The sequence below is a fragment of the Triticum dicoccoides genome, chromosome 7A (genome assembly GCF_002162155.2).
Source record: "Triticum dicoccoides isolate Atlit2015 ecotype Zavitan chromosome 7A, WEW_v2.0, whole genome shotgun sequence".
NCBI classification, from domain to species: Eukaryota; Viridiplantae; Streptophyta; class Magnoliopsida; order Poales; family Poaceae; genus Triticum; species Triticum dicoccoides.
The window spans coordinates 349,433,633-349,457,504 of record NC_041392.1 but is presented as its reverse complement, the minus strand read 5'-3'; positions in this window follow the sequence as shown (position 1 = coordinate 349,457,504).

Below are 23,872 nucleotides of genomic sequence, written 5' to 3'. Positions count from 1 at the left end.
ACCATGGAGTTAGCGTTCATGCGTTTACCCGGTGAGACAACTGCTAACGGACTAGGCAAAACTTGGAAAGCCAACTCATGCTTAGATGCAAATGGTCTTGAGATGAAACAATGCGATGCACCAGTGTCAAAAAGAACTTTTGTAGGAATATCGTTAACAGGAAGGTTACCCATGATCACTTCTGATGAGTCCTCTGCCTGAGCTGCGTTCATCATGTTAACCTTTGCAAACTTGGGATTATGCTCGACCACTGCATTGCTAGCAGATCTCATAGGAGGAGGAGGCGGAAGACGCCTCTGGTTGAAGCATTTGTTTGGATAGTGACCCTTCTGCTGACACTTGTTACACGTAACCTCTGAAAGCGGATGGTGATACGGAGCACTTGACCTTGGAGCATGAGACGAAGTCTTGTTCTGAAAGCCTGGGTTGGGTGGGTGGGAAGATCCATTGCCACCATTGCTCTTCTGCTGATAAGGCTGACGGAACGGAGGAGGAGGAGGCAACCAATACTTTTGCTGCTTAGTTGCCACTTGAGTTGAGGAAGAAGGAGTTGCATCCCTGACTCTCTTCTTGGAAGCATCACACTTGAGCTGAGCAGCCTCTTGCTTTAATGCCATATTGTAGAACTCATCATACTTTCTCGGCTCAAAAAGCACAAGAGCTAGTTGCAGATCTTCTCTGAGGCCACCTCTGAACTGATAAATCATGCTCTTCTCATCAGGGATGTCTTGCTTGGAAAAACGAGCGAGCTTCTGGAACATGATGTTGTATTGGTAAACATACAAGCTGCCTTGCTTCAGATTGCGGAACTCCTCACGCTTACTCTCAACAACACTCTGAGGAATGTGGTGAGCTCTGAAGTCTTGGCGGAAATCATCCCAGGTAATCACACGACCTCCTCTGGAATCTTTGTATTGCTGATACCACTCAGCAGCTTGGTCTTTGAGTTGGAACGAAGCAAACTTGACAAAGTCCTCAGGCCTGACGTTGCTGCACTCGAAATGTTTGCAGATATCCACGAGCCAATCATCAGCGTCTGTGGCCTCGACACAGTTACTGAAGATCTTTGGCTGGTTTGCGAGGAACTGGTTGAGTGTAGCAAACTGAGTTTGATTGTTGCCATTGCCTTGATTTCCTTGGTTGCGCTCTTGCAAGAGTTGCATAATCATCCGCGTGTTGGTGTTGGTAGCGGCCATCACAGCTTGCCATGCCTCCGGAGGTGGAGGTGGTGGCGGTGGTTCCGGATTCTGACGCGTTGGGGGAGCCATCCTGAAGAGGGTGACATCCGTTAGCATCTTGAAAGACATATATTCAAGCTGAATCAAATGGATCGAAATTGCAACATATAGTCTTAACATTTGAACAAGAATGGACGAATGAATTCCAAATTAAATGGTCACACTTCCATAAATTGATAAGCCACTTAGATAGAGGTAGATGAATAAAAAAACAAGGTACGAACATGAACAAATACTTGGTAAGGATTACCCAATCACAAACCAAATATCCGCAGAAGAAATACTAGAGCTACATGAATTCCCACCTATGAAACTCCCGAAATTTTCCGGTTATGCAATCAGGTGTTGGGGATACAGGGGAAGCATAATATCTCACCCAAAACTAGCAAATCCTACATCCAGCTGTATCCATCCTTCAACACATAACCAAGAAACCTTCGGAAATCGTTTACCTCAACCTTCGAAAAGCATCCGTTATACGAGTTATGGCAATACTCCCGAACTCCCGCCCCAGTACTGGGTGGCGTCGAGGTTATCTCACCAACAACTGCATAAAAGAGATTTTCGATGTCGGCGAAACTCAGGTATTCCAGAACTGCAACGATAAAATTGTGACGACAACACCTCGGAGCTCAACTCCCCGGGACACCGCCACAACCCCTAAATGTCAGGAGGCACCAAGAACAATGTTCTCATCACAAAACCATCAGAACGATTCCAAGATACCCGCGTGATCCTAATTTTTTTAGTGAAATTTGAGAAGAGAAGAGTCAAAACTCTACGTCAGGATGCCTCACTAGAGCGACGAAGGGACCGAGGAGTAAAAAGAATCTTACTCTCCGATATATATAATCCTAAAAGACTCAAAACATTTTTTCTAGACTCAACAACGCCAGCGATTCGATCAAGCAGGGGGCTCCTAAGTCGGGGAAGGCTCTGATTACCAACTTGTAACACCGACGACGAGGCTATATCTCCCACGTGTCGCAGCACGACTTAGAGGCATAACCGCATTGTAGGCAATGTCGCAAGAGGGGTAATCTTTACACATCCCATGTACTAAAGAAGAAAGAGGTACAGAGTTGGCTTACAATCTCCACTTCACACAATACATAAATATAGCATTACAATCATCCAGATGCAATCAAGGTACGACTACGGAACCAAAATAAAGACAACCCCAAATGCATAAGATCCCCGATCACCCCAACTGGGCACCACTACTGATCGTCTAGAAAGGAAACGTAGTATCGTCCTGAGTCCTCATCAAACTCCCACTTGAGCTCAGTCGCATCCCCTGGAACGGTATCATTGTAACCTGCATCTGGTTTTGGAAGTAATCTGTGAGTCACGGGGATTCATCAATCTCACACCCTCGCGATCAAGACTATTTAAGCTTATGGGTAGGTAAAAGGTATGAGGTGGAGCTATAGCAAGCACTAGCATATATGGTGGCTAACTTACGCAAATGAGAGCGAGAAGAGAAGGCAAAGCACGTTTGAGAATCTATGATCAAGAAGTGATCCTAGAAATACTTACGTTCAAGCATAACCCGAGACCATGTTCTCTTCCCAGACTCCGCCAAAAAGAGACCATCACGGCTACACACACAGTTGAACCATTTTAATTAAGTAAAGTTCCAGGTTCTCTACAACCGGACATTAACAAATTCCCATCTGCCCATAACCGCGGGCATGGCTTTCGAAAGTTAAAATCCCTACAGGGGTGTACCAACTTAGCCCATCACAAGCTCTCACGGTCAACAAAGGATATTCCTTCTCCCAGGACGACCCGATCAGAATCGGAATCCCGGTTACAAGACATCTCGACAATGGTAAAACAAGACCAGTAAAGCCACCCAAGTGTGCCGACAAATCCCGATAGGAGCTGCACATATCTCGTTCTCAGGGCACACCGGATTGTCCAAGGTTCCGGTAGGCCAGCCCGGAGTTACCCCTGGTGGCCAACGGCAGCTGACAGGTTGGACCAACACTCAGAGGAGCACTGGCCCGGGGGGTTTAAAATAAAGATGACCCTTGAGTCCGCGGAACCCAAGGGAAAAAGGCTAGGTGGCAAATGGTAAAACCAATGTTGGGCCTTGCTGGAGGAGTTTTATTCAAGGCGAACTGTCAAGGGGTTCCCATTATAACCCAACCGCGTAAGGAATGCAAAATCAAGGAACATAACACCGATATGATGGAAACTAGGGCGGCAAGAGTGGAACAAAACACCAGGCATAAGGCCAAGCCTTCCATCCTTTACCAAGTATATAGGTGCATTAAAGTAAACAAGATATAATAATGATATCCCAACAATAAACATGTTCCAACAAGGAACAAACTCCAATCTTCACCTGCAACTAACAACGCTATAAAAGGGGCTGAGCAAAGCAGTAACGTAGCCAAACAACGGTTTGCTAGGACAAGGTGGGTTAGAAGTTTGACATGGCAATATGGGAGGCATGATAAAGCAAGTGGTAGGTATCATAGCATAGGCATAGCAATAGAGCGAGCAACTAGCAAGCAAAGATAGAAGTGATTTCGAGGGTATGGTCATCTTGCCTGCAAAGTTCTCCAAGTTGACGTAAGCTTGATCCTCGTAAGCGTACTCAATGGGTTCCTCGATCATGTACTCGTCTCCCGGCTCTACCCAAAACAAGAACACAAGAAAAGGGAACCACAATCAACCACGGTGCAATGCGCAAGCAACATGATGCAAAACATGACATGATATGCGAGAAGTAATATGCAATGCATATGCGTGCTTCGGAAGGAAAAGATTGAACCAGGACTCAACTTGGCAAACCAAGTGCGCCACTGGAAAGATGAGTTGATTTCGGTCGAAATCGATATAAAGATCACCGGAGTCAGATGTACGGTTTGCAAATGGCAAGCAAAACAATAATGGCACAAATCTGCGATTAACAACATGATGCCATCTAAAATGCATCAAGAAACTAAGCTATTGCACTCTAACATAGCAACAAAGCACATGGCAGTGATCCACTCAAGATGCTTGACAAAAGATGAACACCGAGCTACGGCTAAATCACACAATAGCAGGTTCAAACAAGCATGGCAAAAGTGCAAAAGATATTAGGTTCACAGACTTGGTGAAAATAGAAACATGTCACGACTTAACATCAGGAAGCAATGTTTAGAGCAAGATAACAACATGCTACAGGAACATATCACGGCAAAGAAAGGCATGGTATGAAACTACTCAAAGCATATAACAAAAGTCCCTTACTGACTATAAGCCAAAAGGGAGCAGAAAATACAATGGCACTCATGTAAACATAGCAAGTTTCGTTAACAGATTCAGACTTAGCAGAAAACTAGACATGGCAAAAATAGAGTTACTTAGGCATGTTTGCGAGCTTGATGCACTCACCACAAGGCATTGCATGACAAACTAAGCATACACCTAGCAAGAAGACATGATCAATAAGCTAACCATGGCAAGAACACTCTCATAGCATGCTAGGATCAACTACAACAACCTCGGCAAAATTGATTAACACGTAAACAATCTGCCAGGAACATTTTATAGCAAAAGTATAGTAAGATTGAGTCATGTTATGCTGCTCCATAATTGCAAACAAAGACATAGATGGATAGAACATAACAATAACTCAAAATCATCCTTACTAAACATGCTCAAAAGAGGCATCGATCACTCTGTAGCAACAAGAATACATGGCATAAAAATATCAGGGAAATGACTTAGAAGAATTCTAAGTCCCTGAAATCAGCAACATCACAAGAGGTACTTTGCATGTTTGTGCTACCACAATGATCACAAAAATACATGGCATACTCCCCTGTAAAGATGGCATGGCATAGCCCAAAACACATGTAGGGCTCAAGTTCATAGGAGGCACACATTAATCATGGCAAAAATGACAAATGTCCATAATCTGTTAAGAAACAAAAACTAACATTACATAGCACTCTTGCAACAGCATTTTGGGCATCAAGATGAACTCAAATGAACATGGTGCAATGTAATGAAATGAAGAGCACATCCAGACGAACAATTTGATATATTGCACATATGAAATGCTACAGATGCAAAGTTATGACATGATGAAGAATGTTAAAAATATTAGGGACTTAGGCAGAAAACGACCTAGGGTTTACTGTAGCTGGATCTAGATCCGGACGGCACGCGAACCGAGGTAGCGTCGAAGCTCGCCGGAGACGACGCCGGAGTCGAGGAAGAGGCCGGCCGTGGCTCGCTGGAGGGAAGCCGGCCGAAGACGAAGAAGAGCGACTCCAAGCGACGGAGCGCGTGAGGCGGCGGCGTAGGAGCTCCTCAGGCGTGCGGACGCGGAGGCGCACGGTGGCCGGCGACGAGCTTGCGGCGGCACGGTGATGGCAGCAGGGCAGCGCGCGGGCGGCGGGGGTGATGCCGGCGGGGTCGTGTGGCGACGGATCCCGCGGGGATCGGGCGGCAGCGACTTGGGCCTCGGGGGCCCGTCCCGGGCTCGGGCGGGCCGGCGGTGATGTGGGGCGCGGCTCGCCACGTGGAGGTGCGTGGTTGGACGGGGGGAGCGGGGTGGACGCGTCCGGCACCGGGCGGACGTGCCCGACGCGCAGAGGAAGGGGAGACTAGGGTTAGGGGTGGATTGATCCGAGATTTGGATGGGGAAGGCCTATTTATACATAGAAAGAGCTAGGAGACTCCAAATGGAGTGCAGTTTTCGGCCACGCGATCGTGATCGAACGACCGAGAGGATGGATGGGGTTTAGATGGGTTTTGGGCTACTTTGGAGAGATGTTGGGCTGCAACACACATGAGGCCTTTACGATTCCTCGGTTAACCGTTGGAGTATCAAACGAGGTCCAAATGGCACGAAACTAGACAGGCGGTCTACCGGTAGTGAACCAAGGCCGCTTGGCAAGTCTCGGTCCAATCCGAGAACGTTTAACACCCGCACACGAAAAGAGGCCAAAAGGGGACGCCGGAGGACATAGGAGTGCCGGAATGCAAAACGGACAACGGGGAAAATGCTCGGATGCATGAGATGAACACGTATGCAAATGCGATGAAAATGATGACATGATATGAGATGCATGACAAGGACAAAAACAACACGAAGACAAAATCCAACACCGAGGGAATATCATAACTTAGTGCCGAAAATGGCAAGAGTTGGAATACAAATATGGCAAGTTACGTACGGGGCATTACAGTGACCACGAACATTTACGGAACCTTGTGTGACTATGTACGTGAACGACCACCGTCGAACCCAAGTTACTCGGATTCGTCAAGTCCCTCTACGAAAATGTTGTACGACTACTTCCGTGGCCGAAGGCTCGTGTACAACTACCGTTGCCGTGTACGACTACTTCCGCTACGAACGTCCCGAGAACGTCTACTTCCTCTACTTTGCACCGAACGAGAACCATTCCGTTTGCACGCTTTGAAGGTATAACCTCGAGACGACGCCCGTGAACGAATGAATGCACGTTGTATTTGATGCACCCTTGTTTTGCCTCGAGTCTGAACTATCGATGCACATTGCCCCTCTTTTGCCTTGCCACTGACATGTGGGACCCCGGTAATCGGGGGCACCCCACCATCCTTGCATGACACGCTCCCATCACTTTCTTTTGCACCGACGTCTCAATGAGTTGTCGGAACCAGAACGTTGCCGTGGCACCATTTCGTTATCATTGCCGCGGCACCCCTTTTCGTTTCCGCCACGATGACAAATGCTTCATATAATGCTCTTGTCAACATTCTCATAAAACTTGCACATGTCATCCGCATCAGGATAACAACATTTAAGATGGTTAACATTGTTGCTGCATTAAATTGCTAAATGCATATGGGGTTTTACCGGATTTGTTGGTTGATGTTTCCGGCCTCATTTAAAATGCCTAACTGTGTATTCTACTCATATTTCACCTCTTGCCATGTTAACCAACATTTAATTTTGTTGAGTACCTAATCGGGAGTGAAACTATATAATGGAATGTGGTGTTTTGTCAATATGCATCCCGATGCATATTCAGCTCCACTTAACTTGTGGTGTTGTTTGTGCAGTTTTCCATGCCATGCACTTTTAAACTGGACATGCATCATACTTGATTGTGCATCATGCCATGTTTATGTGGTGGTTTTTTACTATGTTGTTTGCTTCTTTTCGGATTGCTTCTCGCGTTAGCTTCGGTTCTGTTCCGGAGTTGTGAGGTTCGTTCGACTACGTCCGTTTGTCTTCTTCATGGACTCGTTCTTCTTCCTTGTGGGATCTCAGGCAAGATGACCATACCCTCGAAATCACTTCTATCTTTGCTTGCTAGTTGCTCGTTCTATTGCTATGCCGCGGTACCTACCACTTCCTATATCATGCCTCCCATATTGCCATGTCAAGCCTCTAACCCACCTTTCCTAGCAAGCCGTTGTTTGGCTATGTTACCGCTTTGCTCAGCCCTCTTATAGCGTTGCTAGTTGCAGGTGAAGATGGAGTTTGTTCCATGTTGGAACATGGATATGTTGGGATATCACAATATCTCTTATTTAATTAATGCATCTATATACTTGGTAAAGGGTGGAAGGCTCGGCCTTATGCCTGGTGTTTTGTTCCACTCTTGCCGCCCTAGTTTCCGTCATACCGGAGTTATGTTCCTTGATTTTGCGTTCCTTATGCGGTTGGGGGAATGGGATCCCCTTGACAGTTCGCTTTGAATAAAACTCCTCCAGCAAGGCCCAACCTTGGTTTTACCAGTTGCCACCTAAGCCTTTTTCCCTCGGGTTTCCGGAGCACGAGGGTCATCTTTATTTTAAACCCACGGGCCAGTGCTCCTCTGAGTGTTGGTCCAACCTGTCAGCCTCCGGTGGCCACCAGGGGCAACTCTGCGCTGGCCTACCGTAAGTTTGGACAATCCGGTGTGCCCTGAGAACGAGATATGTGCAGCTCCTATCGGGATTTGTCGACACATTTGGTTGGCTTTGCTGGTCTTGTTTTACCATTGTCGAAATGTCTTGTAACCAGGATTACGAGTCTGATCGAGTCTTCCTGGGAGAAGGAATATCCTTCATTGACCGTGAGAGCTTGTGATGGGCTAAGTTGGGACACCCCTGCAGGGTTTTGAACTTTCGAATGGGCAGATGGGAATTTGTTAATGTCTGGTTGTAGAGAACTTGACACTTAACTTAATTAAAATGCATCAACCGCGTGTGTAGCCGTGATGGTCTCTTCTCGGCGGAGTCCGGGAAGTGAACACGGTTCTTGTGTTATGTTTGAACGTAAGTAGTTTCAGGATCACTTCTTGATCACTTCTAGTTCATGACCGTGCATTGCTTCTCTTCTCGCTCGTATTTGCGTATGTTAGCCACCATATATGCTTAGTGCTTGCTGCAGCTCCACCTCACTACCATTCTCCTACCCATAAGCTTAAATAGTCTTGATCTCGCGGGTGTGAGATTTCTGAGTCCTCGTGACTCATAAATACTTCCAAACAGTTGCAGGTGCCGATGATACCAGTGCAGGTGACGCAACCCAGCTCAAGTGGGAGCTCGATGAAGATTGTGTTCGTTCTATTGTTTCGTTTTCCTTTCAATCAGTAGAGGAGCCCAGTCGGGGCGATCGGGGATCTTTTGCATTAGGGGTAGTCATCTTTTATTTTGGTTCCGTAGTCGGACCTTGATTGTATTCTGGATGATGTAATGTTATATTTATGTATTATGTGAAGTGGCGATTGTAAGCCAACTCTTTATCCCTTTCTTATTCAGTACATGGGATGTGTAAATATTACCCCTCTTGCGACATGCCTACCATGCGGTTATGCCTCTAAGTCATGCTCCGACACGTGGGAGATATAGCCACATCGTGGGAGTTACAAGTTGGTAATCAGAGCCTTCCCCGACTTAGGCGCCCCTTGCTTGATCGAATCGCTGGCGTTGTTGAGTATAGAAAAATGTTTTGAGTCTTATAGGATTATATATATCGGAGAGTAGGATTCTGTTTACTCCTCAGTCCCTTCGTCGCTCTGGTGAGGCATCCTGACGTAGAGTTTTGACTCTTCTCTTCTCAAATTTCACTAAAAAAAATTTAGGATCACACGGGTATCTTGGAATCGTTCTGATGGTTTTGTGACGATAACATTGTTATTGGTGCCACCTGACATTTAGGGGTTGTGGCAGTGTCCCGGGGATTTGAGCTCCGAGGCGTTGTCGTCACAATTTTATCGTTACAGTTCTGGAATACCCGAGTTTCGCCGACATCGTAAATCTCTTTTATGCAGTTGTTGGTGAGATAACCTCGAGGCCACCCAGTACTGGGGCGGGAGTTCGGGAGTATTGCCATAACTCGCATAACGGATGCTTTTCGAAGGTTGAGGTAAATGATTTCCGAAGGTTGCTTGGTTATGTGTTGAAGGATGGATACAACTGGATGTAGGATTTGCTAGTTTTGGGTTAGATATTATGCTTCCCCTGTATCCCCAACACCTGATTGCATAACCAGAAAGTTTCGGGAGTTTATAAGTGGGAATTCAAGTAGCTCCTAGGATATCTCTCCGACAAATGTATGATATGAAATTGGGGTTCGATGTCTAGTGGTCCGCCTATCCACGGTTGGTTTTACAGTGGTCTCGTTGTGTCTTAAAGAGTCCTTGGCTATGCTGACTCGAGGACGCTTCGTATGTCATGTGCACTACCTTGTACATGATGGTGCTGTACGATCGAGCCCGTGTGGGCCCCACCACAAAAACTTCAGACGAAATCTCTATCATATGTTTGTTCCGGCTTATTCTGCAAGCCAATCCTTGTTTTTTTGTTGTTGTGGTATTCGAGTTGCTTCAATGTCAAGTGTGGATTCCATACCTTCCCTAAGCAGTGTTCTCACATTTCTATGTGGATGCTAATCCTTCATCATCATCGAGATTGTCATGTCAATTCTTTCCAACCGGTGTGCTTCTCTTCAAGTGGATCCGATCATTTCAACATCAGCAAGATCAATTATCAGTTCTTCTCAACGGTGTTCATTTCATTCGTCCCAAGCTGCCTTTGTTTTCCCGCCCTCCCATCCCTTTTCTTCAAGGGCTCAGATTTCTTAATCAAGTATCCATCGTATTGATATGAAGTATCTCCATTCTTTTCCGTCAATATTCTTATCCGGTGCTTCTCAGGAAGATACTAACGGAGCTTCAAGTTCATCATTCTTCGTTTCTTTTATCTTCTCCGGTGGATTCAATCAAGCTTTTGGTGTTGATCATATCCCTTTTCCCTTGTTTCAAATGCTTTCTCATGCCGGTGCACCTCTTAATCATCCACTCCTCGCTATTCATTTGTTCTGGAGTGCTGAAGATATCTTAGAAGATTCTAGTTTCCATTCTCAATTCGTTCAAGTTCTTTTGAGGATGTTATCTCATTCAAGTCATTTAATTCAAACGGCTCAATCTCTCTTTTAAATCGTTCAATGGTGTTTCTTTTCAGTGGGCCATAACCCACAGGTCTTTTCCCAGGATCTTACCTGACTCTTCTAATTTTTCTGGAGGTATTCTCAAATACTTTTCAAAGTTTGACGTAAGAATGAATCATCATCAGTCAGTCGGTTTCTCCAAGGTCTTTCAAATTCTTCATCGTTGGCTCAACCTTTCTATTCGTCATCCCAGAGTATCTCAAGAATTCATGGTGGTGTCTCTCATCGTCATTCTCTGCATTTGAAGACCGAGGAATATTTTTCTCTTAATCTTGCTCCATTCTCCTCAAGATTCGTGGTTCTAGCTTCATGCCATCCTTTCATCATTGTTTTCGATTGTGAGAATTCTTTTCACCCTTCCAGAGCAAATCAGGAGCCTTTTTAGTTTGATTCTCTGAAGGCCATCATTTCGGGATTATTCATTCCAGCTTTCAGCTATTGTTCTCCAAATCATACTAGTGCATCATTCAAATATTCTCTAATCAGCTCGTGATCTCTTTGTTCTCGTGGATCTAAATTCACTCAAGTATCTTCGTCTCATTCTCTAATTCTTTCTGGTGAATTGTGCCTTGCTACTTTCATTTTCAATTCTTATGGTGGTTCATTCAAGATTTCTCTTCCTTCGTTATTGTCGGTGTCAAAACCGGTGGATCTCGGGTAGGGGGTCCCGAACTGTGCGTCTAGGCCGGATGGTAACAGGAGGCAGGGAACACGATGTTTTACCCAGGTTCGGGCCCTCTTGATGGAGGTAAAACCCTACGTCCTGCTTGATTAATATTGATGATATGGGTAGTACAAGAGTAGATCTACCACGAGATCAAGGAGGCTAAACCCTAGAAGCTAGCCTATGGTATGATTGTTGTATATGGAGTTGATGTCCTACGGACTACCACCCTCCGATTTATATAGACACCGGATAGGGTTAGGGTTACACAGAGTTGGTTACAATGGTAGGAGATCTTGAATATCCGCATCGCCAAGCTTGCCTTCCACGCCAAGGAAAGTCCCATCCGGACATGGGACGAAGTCTTCAATCTTGTATCTTCATAGTCCAGGAGTCCGGCTGAAGGTATAGTCCCGCTACCCGAACACCCCCTAATCCAGGACTCCCTAAGTAGCCCCCAAACCAGGCTTCAATGACGACGAGTCCGGCGCGCAGATTGTTCGGCATTGCAAGGCGGGTTCTTCTCCAAATCCTGTGTACCTGTAGGAATAATGTCCGATTTTTGTAATGTAGCGCTCCTCGACTCCCACGCCCAATAATGGCCGTATTCCACGTGTCAAACGAATGCGAAAAGCCAGGGCATTTTTACATCCACGCCCCTAGCCGTATAAACGAGCCGCCTATTTAACGGGATGGGGATTTAGGTCCAAACCACATCTTCTCCTCTCCGCGAGTTATCATCAGAGCGCTTCCAGCAAAGGTCCATTCCAACATGACCAGCCGTTGCAGCTCCTCCCCTCGCCCCTCCGGTCCCAAACCCGGGGACTGGGAGAGTTGCACCATCCCACATAGCGAGTTAGTGTCGCTTCAGGCCAAGGGATTTCTCCCTCAGCCATACATGGTCCCGGTCCGAGCCGGTCTTGCCACCTATAATGGCGGAAAACAAGCGGAGAGCACCCCCAATCCTTCTAAAGGAGAGTGGGTGTGCCTCGTCCCCTATCTAATAAGGGGACTAGGGTTTCCAATTCATCCATTTCTCCGCGGGCTTCTGGAGTTCTACGGCCTCCAGCTGCACAATCTCACGCCCGCCTCCGTATTACATATTGCGGGTTTCGTCGCCCTTTGCGAGCTATTTTTAGGCGTTGAGGCTCATTTCGCACTGTGAAAGAGGTTATTCTGCCTGGTGCCCCATTCTCGAGAGGGGTCTATATACCAAGCCGAAGTATGGCGCATCGCCGGGACCGGATACCTATCCGGAACCCCAAAGATGGCGTCTGAGGACTGGCCTTCAGAATGGTTTTACATAGATGACGTCCCGCTACCGGACCCTATCCGGGTCGGTCTCCTTGAGTTCAACAGTGCCCCGTTGAAGAAACGCTTAAGCTGGCGTCCGCGGAGCTCTCAAAAAGAAAGCGACAGAGACGTCCTTTACCTGATGGGCCGGATAAGACTGTTGGCTCATTCCGGACTAACCATGATTGGAGTCATGGCCGCATGCATTATGCGAAGGGTGCAGCCGCTTCAATATAGAGGCCACCCCATGTGGGATTTCAACGGGGAGGATGACGCCACCCGTTACGGTCGTAAGGGGCCGGCCTTAGCTGTCGCCCTAGTAAAGATCTTATCCTCTTTGTAGAAGGGAGAAAAGGAGGAATTCCTCCGCGTCAATCCGTAGGCCGGATTTACTATGTACGATCCTCCAAGTTGGGTAAGTGAATAATTGCGCTTGCCCGTCTGTTTTATACTCCCACGGTTAGATATGTAGTCTAACGACTTTAGTGCAGGAACTGCGACAGGAGGTAAAGGATATAAACAGCCGCCCTCCACAGCCCGAGGACCCAGAACGGTCCCTCGATCCGGACTCCGAAGAGGACCCGGACATATCGGTGGAGCTTATCGACGGGGTGTTCCATCAGCTAAGGAAGGACAATACCTTGGTAGCCATCACGGCTGATTACCCAGGGTTAATCCCGGCCTCCCAGGTGATAGAAACCGGAGTCTCATTCCCTTGAGAGAGATTCCACTCTCACGTATTCCGGTGTTTCTGACGACAACCGTGTTTTGCAGGGGAGATTTCCGAGGCAGGAGGCCGAACCTGCGGCGGCTAGCCAATGAGGGGCCGCAGGACCCCGTGGGGCAAAAAGGAATGCAGTCCGGACTGAGATGCCGGCGCAAAGGTATAGCGCACCCTCTGTTTCCCTGGTGTTATTCAGCCAGGGCATATTAACGTTCGTGCTATCTTCAGAACGAAGAGACCTCGCCGGACTACATCCGGAGAGGTTGCCAATCGCGCCCCACCAGCCAGGCTCCAACGTCTGGCCAGGAAGCGGAGGCGAGCACAAGGCGCGCACCGGACGCTCCTCCGACAGAGGATGCAGACAGGCTGTCTGCCACAAATTCTAAAGTGGAGAGTGCCATGAACCACAGGCATCGCCGGACAGTTCTACGGGACGCTTGTTTCTCCCAAGGGGCTTTAGATGCCTTTAATTCAGGAGATGCGTACCTCCGTGCCGCTCAAAATGGTTTAGCCAGAGCCACGGAGTAGTATGTAAAAGACATACGGGTAAGAAAATTTTGGTCAAATATAGATATACCAGTAGCCCCCGAGACTTGAAACAGTTAGAGCAACTGATTTAAGGATCATTTAATAAGCAGGTTCTTACAAAGAAGAATACCGTACTGTCCCAGGAGCTGGAAAAGTGCAAGGCCCAACTAGAGGCCGCACTAGCCGCAGCAGGGGAGCCCAGAGAGACCCCCTCAGGTAAGATACACTTCGAAAGATTAGTATTGTGCGGTGTGGGTGCAAATCTGACAAATCATGTTGCGGATGGCGCCGGATTCGATCCGGAAAAGAAACAACTCTTACACCGGCTAAAGGCCGGTGAGAGTACGTTGACAAAGGTGAGGCGAGAGAAGAATGATCTTCAGAATGCCAACACCAGGCTGGACGTCGAACTTAAAGATGTTCGTGGCCAGCTGTCGGACTCCACGAGGGAGAATCAGTGGCTTCGACGCGGCATATTCAGTAAGTGCTTGAACAAACTTTGAAAAAAAAAGAGTTCGGCGAGGAAGTCAACTAACAGAGTAATGTCTGTAGGTATGCTCATAGGTCGTCCTGCAGAGGAGATGCCCGGTTCTACGGGTGACCTTCTTCCCGAACTCATGCAACTGCATGAGCGAATTCGGCAGGCGATGCGAGGTGTTGCCCAAGCCTTATGGCCTGCCCACTCCATGCCCGAGGGCCTTGGAGAGCTTGCGGAGAAGCTGAAGGGAGCTCGGCGGCGCTTCCGGTTGTGGAAGATATCGGCCTGCCGACAAGGCGCTAGGGAAGCCTGGGCCATGGTGAAGACCCGTTTTACGAAGTCTGACCCAAACCACATGGCCGAGGTCGGACCAGTGGGGCCTGACGGGAAGGAGATCCCTGTGAGCTTAGTATACGGCCAAGTAGAGTTGGCCGCGGAGTATTCCCAGCAGGACTGTAAATTAGACAGCCTGTTAGATGGTATAGAAGAGGAATAGAATCAGTCAGAATGACTATGTAATTTTGAATTGACATGTGTAATGCCTTCTAGCCGGATTGTAGATCGTTTGTCGTTGCCGACCTTTTCGCTTCAACCTTGGGACCTGACGGTCTGGAGTGTGTCCGAATACCATAGCGGTTATATAAGAACCGTGGTATGCGTGGAGACCAGGCGTAGGGGTCATTAGTGCTTTATCAGACAAGTGCCCAACTAGTTATGTTATATTACATGGTTAGTAAGAAATATCTTCTAGAGAGAATAGTTCCGTTAGGGGTTCCTTTCGCTGGGAGGCATGCCCTAAAGTGCATGTCCGGACTGTGTAAAAAGACGCAGAAAAAGCATCTAGGGGCGCATAAAATGAGTAAAAATATCATCTTTTATCTCACCGACCGAATATTCCCTTAAGAACGCTAGCTTTCGGCTTCACCCAGTCTGAGGTACACATCTGGCTGACCCGGCAGTAACAATCGCAGAGGTTCTCCCTTTACCGCCTAGCCGAACAATCGGGAATGTAGGGGTAAGCACAGGAGCCAGGCAACCCAGCTTGGCCAAAACTTAAGTCATATCGATGCATATAATGGTGAAGAAAAAGGTACATGCGGAAGTTTGACGCATGTGTTGGGCGTGAAGCCCGTATAAATAAGCTTCTGTTAAAGAAGCCCCCAGGTTTAATGAGCGCGAGTGGCGCGTCACTAGATGAGCCTTTAAGGGCTATAAAAGAAAAGAGGGGAAGGAGAGAAATGTAAGACAGAAAAATGCAAAAAATGGACAGAGGAAGGAGACGAACACAGAGTCCGGCGCTAAGCATAGAATCTTCGGAGACGGGTGGCGTTCCACGGGTTCGGCTCGAGTCGGTTATCCGACGCATCTCGCAGGCGGTACGCCCCGCCAGTCAGGACTTGGTCGATTATGAATGGACCTTCCCACTTGGGCTTGAGTTTGTCCTTTTTCCTATCCGGTAGGCGTAGAACTAGTTCGCCAACATTGTAATTTCTGGCCCGTACTTCTCTGCTTTGATATCTTCGGGTTGCTGTTGATAAAATGCGGAACGAGCTTTTGCCACGTCACGCTCCTCCTCCAGGGCGTCCAAGTTGTCCTGCCGATCGAGCTCGGCTTCTCTTTCTTCGTACATGCGCACTCTAGGTGAGTCATGAATTATGTCGCAGGGCAGAACTGCCTCTGCGCCCTACACCATAAAAAATGGTGTGTATCCGGTGGTGCGATTTGGCGTGGTCCGCAGCCCCCATAGCACGGAGTCGAGCTCCTCTACCCAGTGCGTGTTAGATCCCTTGAGGGACCGCACCAGTCTGGGTTTAATGCCGCTCATGATAAGACCATTTGCACGTTCGACCTGGCCATTGGTTTGTGGGTGATAGACGGAAGCATAATCGAGCTTGATGCCCATGTTTTTGCACCAGAGTTTTACCTCGTCGGCGGTAAAGTTTGCACCGTTATCGGTTATGATGCTGTGGGGGACGCCATAACGGTGTACAACCCCGGATATGAAGTCTATCACAGGTCCGGATTCGGCCATTTTAACAGGCTTGGCTTCTATCCATTTGGTGAATTTATCCACCATGACCAGTAAGTATTTTTTCCTATCGGTCCCACCTTTAAGGGGTCCGACCATGTCAAGCCCCCAGACCGCAAAAGGCTAGGTGATGGGTATAGTTTGGAGTGCGGTGGGTGGCATATGGCTTTGGTTGGCAAAAAGTTGGCAACTAGTGCATCATTGGACTAGGTCCTGAGCGTCTGCCTGGGCCGTCGGCCAATAAAAGCATGTACGGAAAGCCTTGCTAACAAGGGACCGAGCAGCGGCGTGGTGACCACCGAGTCCGGCATGAATTTCAGCCAGAAGGTTCCTCCCTTCCTCTTCGGAGATGCACCTTTGAAGGACTCCGGTAGTGCTTTTCTTATAAAGCTCTCCCTCATGGACTCTATAGGCTTTAGATCGCCGCACTATGCAGCGGGCCTCGTTTTGGTCCTCCGGGAGTTCCTGCCTAGTAAGGTAGGCTAGGAATGGTTCTGTCCACGGGGCGATGACCGCCATTATTATGTGGGCTGAAGGTGTAATTTCATTGGCAGAGCCTCCAATTGTGTCAGATTGTTCGGCGTCGAGTGGTGCGGCTGGGTCCGGGCTGTTATTTGCGGGTTCCCCCTCCCATGCTACGGATGGCTTGAACAATCTTTCCAAAAAGATGTTGGGGGGACTGCATCGTGTTTTGCTCCGATGCGTGCCAGGACGTCCGCTGCTTGATTGTTTTCTCGGGCTATATGGTGAAACTCCAGCCCTTCGAACCGAGCTGACATTTTTAGGACGGCGTTGCTGTAAGCTGCCATTTTTGGGTCCTTGGCGTCGAAGTCTCCATTTATTTGGGATATCGCGAGGTTTGAATCCCCGCGTACCTCTTGGCATTGGATACCCATGGATACTGCTCCGGAGACCATGTAGGAGGGCCTCATATTCGGCTGCATTGTTGGAATCAATGTACATGATTTGGAGCACATATTGGACTATGTCTCCTATGGGGGACGTCAGGACGACGCCAGCCCCCAGTCCTGCCAACATTTTGGAGCCGTCGAAATGCATAATCTAGTTTGAATATGTGCCGTACTCTTTAGGGAGTTCGGCCTCCGTCCATTCTGCGACGAAGTCGGCCAAAACTTGCGATTTAATAGCTCACCGTGGCTTATAGGTTATATCGAACGGGAGAAGCTCGATGGCCCATTTTGCAATCCGGCCCATTGCGTCGCGGTTGTTGATAATATCGTTGAGTGGTACTTCCGTGGCTACTGTTATGGAACACTCTTGAAAGTAGTGTCGTAGCTTCCGGGATGCCATGAATACCGCGTATGCAATCTTTTGATAATGCGGGTACCGTGATTTGCATGGAGTGAGGACAGTGGATACGTAGTAGACCGGCCTTTGAAGGGGGAATTTGTGTCCATCCGTTTCCCGCTCGACAACGAGCACTGCGTTGACAACTTGATGTGTTGCTGCAATGTACAATAACATTGGTTCGCTGGTGTTCGGCGCGGCCAGGACTGGGTTTGTTGCCAATATGGCTTTTATTTCATCAAGTTCGGCCATGGCGGCCTCCATCCACTCGAAGTGTTCGGTGCGCCGAAGGAGGTGATAGAGGGGTAGTGCCTTTTCTCCCAAGCGGGAGATGAAGCGGCTTAAAGCCGCCACGCATCCGGTTAATTTTTGTATTTGTTTGAGGTCCTTTGGGATATCCAATTGTGACAAAGCTCGGATCTTGGCTGGATTTGCTTCAATTCCTCTACCGGATACAATGAAGCCCAAGAGCTTTCCGGCTGGAACGCCGAAGACGCATTTTTCCGGGTTGAGCTTGATGTCATATTTTCAGAGGTTATCGAATGTAAGCCTCAAGTCGTCTACTAGAGATTCGACATGTCTTGATCTGACGACCACATCATCAACATACGCCTCCACTGTTTTGCCGATCTGATTTGCCAGACATGTCTGGATCATGCGCTGATATGTTGCGTCGGTGTTTTTCAGCCCGAAGGGCATTGTGTTGAAGCAGAATGGGCCGTATGGTGTGATGAATGCTGTTGCGGCTTGGTCTAATTCTGCCATCTTGATTTGATGGTATCCGGAGTATGCGTCGAGGAAACACAACGAGTCGTGTCCTGCGGTGGCATCGATAATTTGATCGATACGGGGGAGGGGGAAGGGATCCTTTGGGCAAGCCTTGTTGAGGTCTTTAAAATCGACACACAGGTGCCAGGATTTGTCCTTCTTTGGTACCATCACCAAGTTTGCTAGCCAGTCCGGATGTTTTATGTCTCTAATGAATCCGGCCTCCAATAGCTTGGCTAGCTCCTCTCCCATAGCCTGTCTCTTGGGTTCGGAAAAACGCCGAAGGGCTTGTTTGACAGGTTTGAATCCTTTTAGGATATTTAAGCTGTGTTCGGCCAACCTGCGTGGGATCCCTGGCATGTCTGAAGGGTGCCAGGCGAAAATGTCCCAATTCTCTCGTAGGAACTCTCGCAGCGCGGTGTCTACATCAGGGTTCAGTCGTGCCCCGATGGAAGCTGTTTTATTGGGGTCCGTTGGATGGACCTGGAATTTGACTATTTCATCAGCTAGCTTGAAGGATGTGGATTTGGATCTCTTATCGAGTATCACATCATCCCTGTTAACCGTGGAGCGCAGCGCAGTCAGTTCCTCGGCCGCTAAGGCTTCGGATAGTGCCTCAAGGGCTAATGCGACCGTCTTGTTTTCGGCATGGAGTGCTACGTCCGGATCACTAGCTAGAATGATAATTCCGTTCGGCCCGGGAATCTTAAGCTTCATGTACCCGTAATGGGGTATTGCTTGGAAGATTGAGAATGCTTCCCGTCCCAGTAAAGCGTGATATCCGCTTTTGAACGGGGCCACCTGAAACGTGACAACTTCGGACCTGTAATTATCCGGCGTGCCGAACACCACATCTAGTGTGATTTTTCCTGTGCAACGCGCTTCCCGGCTGGGGATTATTCCTCTAAAGGTTGTGCTGCTTCGCTCGATGCGGTTCCAGTCTATTTCCATTTTTTGAAGGGTTTCCTCATAAATGAGGTTCAGTCCGCTGCCTCCATCCATGAGCACCTTGGTGAGGCGAAAGCCGTCCACTATGGGACTGAGGACCAATGCGGCTGGTGCTCGGGCTGTTCGGAATCTAGGTTCATCACTTGCATTGAAGGTAATAGCAGTGTCGCTCCATGGATTTATTGTTGCAACTTGATAGACTTCGGCGAGGCTGTGGAGTGTTCTTTTTCGCATACTGTTTGATGCGAAAGTCTCGAAGACTGTGAGAACGGTACTGGTGCCCTCGGGCTGGCTTTTTGCGGCCTCCAGAATTAAGAGGTCCTCGCCAATTTTGGCCACCTGCCGGAGTATCCAACATGCTCTAAGGCTATGAGTTGGTGTGGCGTCCTCTGTACTGTGGATTCTACAGGGTCCATCAAGCCACCTTTCCAGTACGGTTCCATGCCCTGTAGAGGGTTTTGGCTTTTTGGTGTTTATCCCGGGTGTCCTATGATGATGCACCCTCTTAGTTCGGACGGGATTACTATTCAAGGCCGGATTATCCCAAAATTTTATTTCGGTTTTCCAGGCGCTTTCCATCGCACAGTATTTTTGTACTATGGACGCCAAGTCAACGAAGCGTGTAATATCACGACGACTTACGGCGTTAAGGATTCCCTCGTCCGTGCAATTACTGCAGAAAATTGAGATTGCGTCTCCCTCGCGGCAATCCTTTATCCTGTTCATAACCAGGAGGAATCTGGCCCAGTAATGATGTACTGTTTCCTCGGGCCTCTGCCTGATTTGGGAGAGATCGCTTATGTTCGGGTGGGCGGGTGTCGTTGAATCTGAAACCTCACCCAATCCAAGATTCGGAGGCCGAAGAGTTTCCGAACTCTGAAGTTCGGATTCTTGGATGTTGTCCAACGAATCTAGCCCGTTGCCTGATCCTCAGCTCAGGTCTTGAGTTACATCCTCTTCTCCGCGGGTATCCGGCTTGGAGGAGTCGGGAATTCGGACGTAGCTAGTCCTTAAAATAGATGAAGGGTCGCCGCACTGCGCCTCTACCATGGCAACGTGGTGGGTGACTTGGGGAGAGTTAATTTCTCTTAGATCGGGTTTAAGCCCAACCTGGTCGTAATCCGTAGCGACCCCCAGGGCGGCGATGCGATCCAAGAGCTCGTTTACGGAAGAGAGCTCCATTGGATCTAGCTGCTCGACGAGCTCCGAGCCGACGTGTAGGTTGCTTTTGATGACCCGAGAGGTCACCGTCGGCGCAACAGCCGAACAGGCGGTCATGAGGAAACCACCTAGCCGGAGAGTTTGGCCGACAACCAAGGCTCCCTTAGCAACGGTGTCGTCTTTAAAGACGGGTGGAGGCATCCTTCCTGATTGCGACGACACAGAGGAACTCTCAATGAAAGCACCAATGTCGGTGTCAAAACCGGCGGATCTCGGGTAGGGGGTCCCGAACTGTGCGTCTAGGCCGGATGGTAACAGGAGGCAGGGAACATGATGTTTTACCCAGGTTCGGGCCCTCTTGATGGAGGTAAAACCCTACGTCCTGCTTGATTAATATTGATGATATGGGTAGTACAAGAGTAGATCTACCACGAGATCAAGGAGGCTAAACCCTAGAAGCTAGCCTATGGTATGATTGTTGTATATGGAGTTGATGTCCTACGGACTACCACCCTCCGGTTTATATAGACACCGGGTAGGGTTAGGGTTACACAGAGTCGGTTACAATGGTAGGAGATCTTGAATATCCGCATCGCCAAGCTTGCCTTCCACGCCAAGGAAAGTCCCATCCGGACACGGGACGAAGTCTTCAATCTTGTATCTTCATAGTCCAGGAGTCGGGCTGAAGGTATAGTCCGGCTACCCGAACACCCCCTAATCCAGGACTCCCTCAGTTATCATATCAAGTCATTAATTCTTCCCAATCCTACCGGTGGTTCGTGGAAGACCTTCTCAAGTTTGTGCTACATCTATCTTAATCCTTTCTATGAGAATAAGTAGTATGCCAAACTCACTGTGTGCCATCAATTTAAGTTGAGGAAGGATAAGCAGAACATAATTTCTTATTCTTGTTTTTCCTCAAGGTTATTAATTCCTTTCCTTCGGAGTTTGTTCATGATGAATAAATTCTTGATTTCTTTTGTACGTCTTTCTTTTCTGGAGTTCCAAGTTTTTCCGCATTATCTCGTCGCGAAACTCCATCTAAATCATCGCAAGGCTTCACCTTGTGTTTTCAACTTCTCTTTCCTTTCGTTTGATCATCCTTTTGTTACCGGAGTTCTTCATGGAGGCTCTACATGATGGTTCATAAAGGATTTAATTCCTTCTCGAAGTGTTCATCAGGATTCTTTTCAAAGGAACCCAAGTGTTCTTCATCTTGCATTCTGAAGTGCAATCGTTCTACCTTATCTTTTGAGGTGGTGTTATGTCACTCTTGACAATTTGAGTTTGTGTTTCATGATTCCCATGTTGTCAAGATTGAGATATTTTTAATCCACCAATCTCTTCATTGGAGTTATCTTGTGTCATATTTCACCTAAAGCCTTCCCTAAGGAATGCTGCTATTGTGGTGCTTATCAATTATTCAAGTTATCTCTCTGTCATCTTGGTGGAAGAAGTTTTCATCTCTTCTTTGTTCCCGATCAATCATTGCTTTCGGTGGCAGAATTTCACCTCAGTTTTGAGATGTTTGCCATAAGCCCACTACAAGCTTAGTCTTTTCGTTGTTGGTTTTTCCAACAACTGCGTTCGACCCTTCTCCTAAAGATGCTTTTTCAAGCTCATTTGAGGTAGAAGATGCTTTTTTTCTTCTTCGTTACTTTCAGTCCGTTCTATCTTTTGTTCTGGAGGCATTGTGATGTTGCACGCTTCGACCCATCATCCAGTTTTTTGTCAAAGCTCATGTTATTTCCTTTTGCTCATCCATTCAACCGGAGTGTCGTGTCCTTCATTCAAGTTCTCCCATCTTATCAAGTTTTACCTCCCTTCGCAACCAGAGTGTTGTCGTAATTGATCTTTATTGTTACTTCTACATCTCGTTTCTACCGGAGTGTTTTCAACTTTGTTCATCTTCATTGCATTCTTTCTTTCAATTTGTTTAACCTCGCAAGGTTCTTTGGATTCACTCATTTTTTCAAAGAAGCAAGTTAGTTTTACCTCTTCCCCTTCCTCTTCCGTCTTCCCCGGTGCCATCCTAGATCTCGGGACGAGATCCTCTCGTAGTGGTGGAGTGTTGTGACGCCCCAAGACCGGAGCTTCATGTAACGCCCTCGATGCTGCTATATCTCCCACGTGTCGAAGCACGACTTAGAGGCATAACCGCATTGAAAGCAATGTCGCAAGTGAGGTAATCTTCGCAACAACCCAGGTAATACAATAGGAGAAAATATACATAGTTGGCTTACAATCGCCACTTCACACAAATACATGAATAAAGCATTACATCAACCAGATACAATCAAGGTCCGACTACGGAACCAAAATAAAAGAAGAACCCCAAATGCGACAAAGTCCCCGATCGACCCCAACTGGGCTCCACTACTGATCAACTAGAACGAAACAACACAAAGGACAAGATCTTCATCGAGCTCCTCCAGAGCTTGGTTGTGTCATCTGCACGGACTCATCGACACCTACAAACTGGTTTTGGAAGTATCTGTGAGCCACGGGGACTCAGCAATCTCGCACCCTCGCGATCAAGACTATTTAAGCTTATGGGTAAGGTAAAAGGTATGAGGTGGAGCTGCAGCAATCGACTAGCATATATGGTGGCTAACATACGCAAATGAGAGAGAGACGAGAAGGCAAAGCACGATCGATAAAAGTATGATCAACAAGTGATCCTAGAACAACCTACGTCAAGCATAACTCCAACACCGTGTTCACTTCCCGAACTCCGCCGGAAAGAGACCATCACGGTTACACACGCAGTTGATTCATTTTAATTAAGTTAAGGTTCAAGTTATCTACAACCGGACATTAACAAAAATCCCATCTGCCCATAACCGCAGGCACGGCTTTCGAAAGTTCAAATCCCTGCAGGGTGTTCCAACTTAGCCCATGACAAGCTCTCACGGTCAACGAAGGAATAGACCTCCTCCCGAGACATTCCGATCAGACTCGGTATCCTGGTTCTTCAAGACATCCTCGACAATGGTAAAACAAGTCCAGCAAGACCGCCCGATGCGCCGACATCCTGATAGGAGCTGCACATATCTTGTTCTCAGGGCAACACCGGATGAACACTACGTATAGCTAAAACCAGCCCTCAAGTTTCCCCGAGGTGGCGCCGCAAGTGGCTCTAGTTTGGACAACACTTAGACAAGCACTGGCCCGGGGGGGTTAAAATAAAGATGACCCTCGGGATGCGCGACTCCCAAAGGAAAAAAGGCTAGGTGGCGAATGGTAAAACCAAGGTTGGGCCTTGCTGGAGGAGTTTTATTCAAAGCAAACTGTCAA